Genomic DNA, 9936 nt, shown 5'->3' with positions numbered 1-9936 from the left:
ACTCACATTTGTTTGACACTTTGCAATATTGTAGAGGGTCCTTCCAAGTATCACTGAAACCAATCTTACTCCAATTGGTCAAAGGGGGGCGCTATAGCAATTTTTTGAAAATGCAAACTTTAAACAGGCAAAAGTCATGCCTCGTTTGGCCGACAGCCGTTAAACCTGCTTACACATGTGCCTTGACTCATGAGGAACACATGTATCACTTTGACCAGTAAGCTCTGCCCTTAGATTGTCTGCAATTTTGAGCAGTTTGAAAAACATTTAAATCCAGGATTTCTGAGCAATTTGCATGAAACTGTGTCAAATACATGTTTCAGGCCCTTTTTCACAGGTTCAGGTGTGTTGGTTCAATAGCTTGATCGCTTAATCATCTGCCTTGAAACCATAGGGTAGCCGGTTCGAATCCCACCTCAGGTAGACTTAATTATAATTGCATTGCACACAACATGACTATATCAATGAATACATGTGCAATTGTTAAAGATGACGAGAAATGAATACTTGAAAGTAGTTATTTTCAATGTATGAAGTACTTCATTCGCGCTTTTGTTTTGTTTTGTTGGATTCTCCCTTTTCATTGTCTAAGGCTGTGTATTGGATAGCTCCACCAGTATGTGTGAGTCTCATGTGCCAAAGGTCCCTGGTTCGAATCCCACTTATTACAGTTCACATTTAAATTGCATTGTACAAAACATGACCCTGTTAATTCAGACATGTGCAATGTTTAGACAATAACACGAAATGCTTTTGAGAGTAGTTGTTTTTTATGTATGACATACTTTCTTGTGAAAATAGACGATCTACAATCTCACACCTTTTTAGATAGCAACGCGTTGTGAGCTTGTAGATCGACTATTTTCCACTAGTTTCCATTCCGAAATATATTGAGCAGTTTGAAAAACATTTAAACCAAGGATTTCTGAGCAATTTGCGTGAAAGTGTGTCATGTGTGTAAACTCCCTTTTCACTAGTACAGGTCTGTTGGCCCAATGGCTTAATCATCTGCCTTGAAACCACAGGGTTCCTGGTTTGAATCCCAAGTCATGTAGAATTCATTATAATTGCATTGCACACAACATGACTGTATCAATGAATACATGTGCAATTGTTAACCAGTAAACTCCGCCCTTAGATTGTCTGCAATTTTGAGCAGTTTGAAAAACATTTAAATCCACTATTTCTGAGCAATTTGCGTGAAAGTGTGTCATGTGTGTGAACTCCCTTTTCGTCAGTTCGGGTCTGTTGGCCCAATGGCTTAATCATCTGCCTTGATACCAGAGGGTCGCCGGTTCAAATCTCACCTCATGCAGACCTCAACTCAATTGCATTGCACACAACATGACTGTATCAATGAATGACCAATGCCGACAGACGTGAGCAAGCAGATTTTCCATAAGTGAAAACGTTAAGCTTTTTATAAGCCAATGAAAATTGCAGTTTTATGACAATTATTCATCTGCCCCTAAAACATACATGCAGACTCGCATTTGTTTGACACTTTGCAATATTGTAGAAGGTCATTCCAAGTATCACTGAAACCAATCTTACTCCAATTGGTCAAAGGGGGGCGCTATAGCAATTTTTTGAAAATGCAAACTTTAAACAGGCAAAAGTCATGCCTCGCTTGGCCGACAGCCGTTAAACCTGCTTACACATGTGCCTTGACTCATGAGGAACACATGTATCACTTTGACCAGTAAGCTCTGCCCTTAGATTGTCTGCAATTTTGAGCAGTTTGAAAAACATTTAAATCCAGGATTTCTGAGCAATTTGCGTGAAAGTGTGTCATGTGTTTGAACTCCCTTTTCACTAGTTCAGGTGTGTAGGTTCAATAGCTTGATAGCTTAATCATCTGCCTTGAAACCACAGGGTTGCTGGTTCGAATCCCACCTCAGGTAGACTTCATTATAATTGCATTGCACACAACATGACTGTATCAATGAGGAACATATCTATCACTTTGACCAGTAAGCTCCGCCCTTAGATTGTCTGCAATTTTGAGCAGTTTGAAAAACATTTAAATCCAGCATTTCTGAGCAATTTGCGTGAAAGTGTGTCATGTGTGTGAACTCCTTTTTCATCAGTTCGGGTCTGTTGGCCCAATGGCTTAATCATCTGCCTTGATACCACAGGGTCGCTGGTTCAAATCTCACCTCATGCAGACCTCAACTCAATTGCATTGCACACAACATGACTGTATCAATGCATGTGCAATTGTTAAAGATAACGAGAAATGCATACTTGAAAGTAGTTATTTTCAATGTATGACGTAATTCATTTGCCCTTTTGTTTTGTGTTGTTGGATTCTCCTTTCTCACTATCTGATGCTGTCGATTCAATAGCTCCACCAGTAGAGTGTGAGAGTGTCAACAGACACCATCAGGGAGGCCATATCTCTAGCTCAATGAGAAGAGAGGCAGCCTGTGAATCCATAGGTCGCTGGTTCGATCCCTGTCCCCAACAATGCGTTGAGGTGATCATCATTTGGAATTCCCCCTATTCCCATGGATTGGATCCACCCCTCTCACTCATCACCAATCACACCTGCCACATGCACAGTACAATTTTTAGGTACTTTTACTTTACTACTCTACTCTACTGCAATTACAGCAGATGACAGCTTTAGTTACTTGTTACTTTGCAGATGTAATTATTAATACAACACCTACAGTAACCACATACAGCCGATCTACAATGTGACGCGTTATGAGCTTGTATGTATATAATAAGCAACCCATGCTGTATGATAACTTACCACATATGAAATCCAATTCTGTCTATCCAATGGCTCAGTCTGTACTGTGGCCATAGCTGAGTGGTTAGTGAGCCCACCTAGGGAGCCAGAGGCCCTGGTTGCCCCAGGTACGATTCCAGGCCAGGCCAGCAAATGTGTCGATGAAATGAAATTTGTCCCTGAGCAAGACTCTTAACCCCTAATTGCTCACAGGCCATCATTGGAAACAAGACCGCAAGGACTTTCATGAACGGACCTGGAATTATCCTTATCCTTTACACTGTCTACCCACAAGTCTATAGGTCCCTGGTTCAAACCCCAATTTAACCGGTCCAAATATAATTTACTGAACAAAAATCATGACTTTGTTAATTAATGCATGTTCACTTCTCTCTCGCTCTCTCTCTTACTGCCTCTCTTTCTCACTGCCTCTCTCTCTCTCTCCCTCTCTCTCTCTCTCTCTCTCTCTCTCTCTCTCTCTCTTTCTTTTCTCTCCCTCTCTCTCTCTCTTTCTTTTCTCTCTCTCTCTCTCTCTCTCTCTCTCTCTCTCTCTCTCTCTCTCTCTCTCTCTCTCTCTCTCTCTCTCTCTCTCTCTCTCTCTCTCTCTCTCCCCTCTCTCTCTCTCTCTCTCTCTCTCTCTCTCTCTCTCTCTCTCTCTCTCTCTCTCTCTCTCTCTGCCACTCTGTCACTGTCTGTCTGTCTGCCAGTCTGCCACTCTGTCACTGTCTGTCTGTCTGCCAGTCTGCCACTCTGTCACTGTCTGTCTGTCTGTCTGTCTGTCTGTCTGTCTGTCTGTCTGTCTGTCTGTCTGTCTGCCAGTCTGTCTGTCTGCCAGTCTGTCACTCTGTCACAGTCTGTCTGTCTGCCAGTCTGCCACTCTGTCACTGTCTGTCTGTCTGCCAGTCTGCCACTCTGTCACTGTCTGTCTGTCTGCCAGTCTGCCACTCTGTCACAGTCTGTCTGTCTGTCTGCCAGTCTGCCACTCTGTCACTGTCTGTCTGTCTGCCAGTCTGCCAGTCTGCCAGTCTGCCACAGTCTGTCTGTCTGCCAGTCTGCCAGTCTGCCACTCTGTCACTGTCTGTCTGTCTGCCACTCTGCCACTCTGTCACAGTCTGTCTGTTTGTCTGTCTGCCACTCTGTCACAGTCTGCCAGTCTGCCAGTCTGTCACAGTCTGCCAGTCTGCCACTCTGTCACTGTCTGTCTGTCTGTCTGTCTGTCTGCCAGTCTGCCACAGTCTGTCTGTCTGCCAGTCTGCCAGTCTGCCACAGTCTGTCACAGTCTGCCAGTCTGCCAGTCTGCCACTCTGTCACAGTCTGCCAGTCTGCCAGTCTGCCACTCTGTCAAAGTCTGCCAGTCTGCCAGTCTGCCAGTCTGCCAGTCTGCCACTCTGTCACAGTCTGCCAGTCTGCCATTATTCTCGAAACCGCTCATTGCTGCTTGCAGCTATATTTTTCATTGATATGCATGCATAATGGTGCAGTAAAGTGCTGACAAGCTGCTGGTTTTGTCTAGCTGTTCACTGTGTGTTGACATGTGTGTTGTTTGTATTGTTAAATTATCATAGTACATATTTGGTAGATGTCTGAGGCAGCTGACAGTTGACTTAGTTTACTTTTACGGAATTGTTTTTACAGATGACTTATTTATATTTACTCCGTTTTTTTTAAACTCAAAGAAACACTTTAATAGCTGGGAAAATATATGTTGATAATGTTTTTGGTTGTTTGATTTAATAAAGGTTTCACCACTATGTGTGCTTTATCATTACCCCCTAGGGGGTCCTCAGACTTACAAAAGGGGGGCCACCAAATCTTTGAGTGATAGGATTTATTTTTTACATTAACACTGTCAACCTTAGAATCCCTATTTTGAGGGGAAATAGTCTGCGCTGCGAGGCGTTGTGAGCTTGTAGATCGGCTATTTTCGGCAAAGAGGTTTGGTGTAGAAGGAAAAAAGAGAAGATCAAGTACAGATCAATTTACTTGAGTAAAAGTACAAAAGTATCGGCATCAAAATGTACTTAACTCATTCACTGCCTGAATTATTTCTGGCCGCGTTTGCCCACTGCCAAGATTTTTCATTGAAAAACAAACTTACTCAGGAGCCGAGATACAGAATTTTTAAGTTTAAAGATGGCTTATGGGACAGAAGTCGTTTTAGTCGTTCTAGGCAGGGAATGAGTTAAATTACCAAAAGTAAAAGTACTAAAATGTTTGAAAATAGCAGATCTACAAAAAGTACTAAAATGTTTGAAAATAGCAGATCTACAAGCTCACAACGCGACGTGTTGTGAGCTTGTAGATCGGCTATTTTCAAATAGCCTATGTTTAAAATAGGGCTAATGTATGTTTCATAATATAATAACTTATAATAACTTATATCTGAAAAGTAACTAGGAACTAAAGTTTTCAAATAATTGTAGTGGAGTAAAAGTACAATATTTACCTCTGAGATGTAGTGGAGTAGAAGTAAAAGTATTGGAAATTGGACATACTCAAGTAAAGTACAAATACCTAAAAATTGTACTTAAGTACAGTACTTAAGTAGATAGTTACTTTCCACCACTAGGTTTGGGGACCTCCAGATGTCATCGAATTTTATCACAATTTCACTGTGATCTCCATACCTTCAGTACATAGACAGTAAATGTATTATGGACCGACAATTTGACTGAATCATTCCTAATAATTAATTCCCAAATCTAATGTGGGGTCCTTGAAATTAGAGAGTTTTAGAATCACATGTAGATCAACGACAACCAAGTCTAGACTGGGGGATACTTGGAGACAATGACACACCTAAAGTGTGTGTCGATTATCTGTGCTGTGCCAAGTGGGCCGGCCGGCACATTTGAAATGCAAATAAGACAACAATAAGGTGTTGTGTGTGTGTGTGTGTGTGTGTGTGTGTGTGTGTGTGTGTGTGTGTGTGTGTGTGTGTGTGTGTGTGTGTGTGTGTGTGTGTGTGTGTGTCTTTTGTCTTGGAGTGGAGAACAACCTCCTCCAGTTAACTGCAGTCAGGGACCATTTCAATGTAAAAGGCTCATAACAAAAGACACCTAGATGATGATGATGGGCCATCATCAGAGATATTTACATAGAGACAAGTTGACAATGTCTTCGTCAACATGCTGACTGTTCTTCGCCAAAGAAAGCAAACCTCAAGATGTTAACAGTTTATTTCCAAAGTGATCAAATTATTTTGGTCAATAAAATGGTCAGTTCAGATGATGAAAAAGGTTAGTCTACTGGTATGTGAATAAAATAAAGTGATGATTTGTGTTGTTCATGTGGCAGGATGGGCGTTGGTTCCCACGCTACCCACGGCCCATCCTCTGCCCACTCTATATTCCTGTATAATCATTGCTATAGGCCAGTGGTTCTCAACCTGTGGGTCTAATTTTTGGGATGAAGTCACACTTTAAGGACTATTAAGAATTATAACACAAGGTTCAGAACCACTGCTATAGACGACTGGGGTCTCTCCAGCTCTTTAGTAAAAAGTGAATAAACAAGGGTATTTGGTGAAAATAATTTGACAAAATTGGAACTACGTATGACACAAGCTGAGGAATTATATTTGTGGGGTTCCCTCTGCTGATGGGGCTTAATTTGTAATCAACCTGAGAATGTACAGCTTATTAAAGACCTGGAGACAACTGTTACTGAACACAAACTCTATATCAACTGCCCCATTCTAAAGACCAGACTCCTTGCAACAAGACAGTTTTAAGGCTAGTCCACACCAGTGCAACTCTTTAAAACTGCCATTGGGGATAATGGTTGCAAGGAGTTGCAAGGATTAACATTGGTGTGGATTGGCCTTGAGACAAACGTGACGAAAATAGCCGATCTACAATGCTCACAATGTGTCACATTGCGACTTATAGATGGGCTATTTTCAGTAAAGAGATTTGGTGCTGAGCTCAAAAAGGAGCAGACCTTTACTGCTTAATATAATTTCAACACCTCATCTACGTTTTATATATACTTTATTTGAAATTATTCAGGGTTTATAATGAATTGGTTATAAGCAATTGCACACAAAAATATAGCAAAAAGACTTTCAATGCAAAGATGGCATCAACCATGGCTCCAGCATTTTTGGTCTGGAGTCAATTGTTTTTTGTCTTTTTAGTTCAGTTTTATATTTGTTTAAAGACCACCTCTCCAGAGATTGACTCCTGATGACCATGGCACATGGAGTGGTCCATAGTTGGCTGACCACAGTGCACACAACAGGCCAATGGAACTCCTGATCCATGGCAGACATGTTTTCTTCAAAAAACCCATACATTGTTCAATAGATTCGTCCTCATTACAGTTCTCAATAGGTCTTTTCACAGCTTTCAAAAAGCAGCTCCTCACTGAGACCAGCCACATGACATAGCTCTTTTTCAGAAATGTTTTTACTCCAAATATTTTTTATACACACCTGCTTTTGAGTCATCTAGACATTTGTAGGGGAAAAGGCCACCATACGCATCTTCACACAGATAAACATAAATATTTTTACTGGACATTTCAGACCAATATTTAAACGTGCAAATGTGCTTACTAACTCACCATACATAATATAAAAAGCACAGAGCTCCTTGCAAAACCCTTCTGTTTGTTCCAACCAAAGGCCTCACCTATCCACAAAGCTCTTCTTTATAAACCGGATGCTACATTTTTACCAAGCCCTCCATCCTTTAATTTTTAATACATTTGTAACCTCCCTAGTAATAGTTCCCCATATAAAGTTAACTAATATTTTAGTTCTGTATCTGTATATCTGTCTGTCAATCAGTATGCAGATTTTTAACATCTGCACAACATGTTGCTCTGGGTATTGAAATGAAAGTAAAGACATTGTTGGTAGTTCAAGAATTAAACTTATTCACATGCTGTAAAAGAAGAACAAAAATCACTTGAACAATGTCATTCATTAGTAAACTAAACACTCCCACTCTGTGTGCAGTGCTGACAAAACCCAGAATTCAGCACATTTTCTAAAACGAAAAAGGGTGGCATGACAGCGTATCATTGTAATGTCCACCAAACACACTTGTTTTCACAGCAAAGTAACATTTTGTTATCTAAACGGAGAACTTGATCAATAGCTAAACCTCAAAATGCACTTTTGCCTCATCACAAAGTAGTGAGTGAAAGCTGTCATCATGGGTTTGCTTTCTTTGGTGAAAGAAAAACAGTCAACATGTTGATGAAACAAAAGTCATTGGAACTTGCATCTATGTAAATGTTTCTCTGGTGATGGCCCATCATTACACTGTCTTTTGTTATGAGCCTTTCACATTGAAATTGTCCCTGACTGGCAGTGAACTGGAAGAATGTGGGAGGTGTTTCTCCTCTTCAAGATAAATGGTGGTGTTTTCACTCCAAATCTTGTAATGGCTATTTTAGAATGCCAACCTGTTCAAAATCCTCTATGTATCCATCTATATTTTGGCCCTAGAATAGTAGTCACACAGCAGGGTTCTTTAGTCAAGTCAACCACTTTTCTCAGCTACAGCTGTCAATCTAACAGCTGAGCTCACTGTGTCAGCGATTTGTATGTGTGTAGCTATGTCTGTGTCGATCTTATCTTTAGTCCAGACCTTCTATGACCATTTAGGAGAGCATCTTTAACTGTGTATTTGTCTCTCTTATAATTAGTACATACCTTATATGACTATTTAGGATAGTATCTTTGGTACAATGTGGGGTATAAAGACTGTGTAAGATGGGTGTTTGGGAGGCGGGTGCCCGGATGGGCTGCTTGGAGCAGGGCTGGAGCCCTGCTTCTCAGTGTTGCTGTATGCTGTCTCTGCTGAAACTCTTCCTAATAAATGAGCTACAACTTCATACGAATGGAATATTATTATTAATAATATTGCTATAACATTTGGCGACGAGGATGGGATTCATATTTCATCATCATAAACATAATTATGATTATGGATATTGGATCAAAAGAACTTAAGGGTGAAGGATTTTTTGGGAAGAAGATTTTCTAAAAAGCAGATCCGGACCAGATCCAGACGATGGAGGACAAAGAGGAGACCACCACAGAAGCAAGCTATGCAGAATCAACATCTGATGATCTTCTTCAACAAACTACACGATTGGAACCTCGCAGATAAATCTATTCTGTGATGACATCAAGACAACCACAAGCTTCAAGCCACAGAGGGAAGGAGAAGAGCATGCGTTTTCCACAAGCAGAGCTGCAGCCATGAGAGCAGCACCAACAGTGTCGCCACTGTCACCATGTAACAGCGGAAGTGACGAAACCGACACCTGGTCAAACACCAAGAGACTTTGCCACTGCAGGAGGACATGCTGCATTCGAGAGCCACTGAACAGTCACTGGGTATACACCCACCTAACATAAATGATTGGTGGGAGTTTTTCAATGAATGCGGGAGAGGACTGTTTACCTTCAAATGCCTTTAAGATACCTGGATATCTCTTTTCTCTGCTAGGGAATCTCCCTTACATATGTAAATTAGAGGTTTGTTCAAACAATGGGAGGTGTGGGGTTCAGAGTGGGGGGGGCTCAGAGAGAGAGAGAGAGAGAGAGAGAGAGAGAGAGAGAGAGAGAGAGAGAGAGAGAGAGAGAGAGAGAGAGAGAGAGAGAGAGAGAGAGAGAGAGAGACAGACAGACAGACAGACAGACAGACAGACAGACAGACAGACAGACAGACAGACAGACAGACAGACAGACAGACAGACAGACAGACAGACAGACAGACAGACAGACAGAGAGAGAGAGAGAGATAGACAAACAGTGAACCAAAGTTGCATTGTGACATTCAAGGAAAAGCTAATACAGATATTTAAAAAAAAAATTGTTCTTAGGTCTTGCATAGGTGAGCAGTGTTAGTTTACAGAAAGGACATACGAATAAAGCATGACACACACACACACACACACACACACACACACACACACACACACACACACACACACACACACACACACACACACACACACACACACACACACACACACACACAGAGAGAGATCAGAGTGCAGTCTTGGGGCAAATATTGTACTTTTACTCCACTACAATTATTTGAAAACTTTAGCTACTAGTTACTTTGCAGATATAAATTATTACATTATAAAACATACATTAACCACTTTAGCCTTATTTTATACCTAGGCTATTTGAAAATAGCCGATCTACAAGCTCACAACGCGTCGCGTTG

Source organism: Gymnoscopelus microlampas, assembly GCF_963454915.1.
Source record: "Gymnoscopelus microlampas genome assembly, chromosome: 13".
Taxonomy (NCBI): Eukaryota; Metazoa; Chordata; class Actinopteri; order Myctophiformes; family Myctophidae; genus Gymnoscopelus; species Gymnoscopelus microlampas.
The sequence above is the reverse complement of the archived record's forward strand: the minus strand, read 5'-3'. Positions refer to the sequence as shown.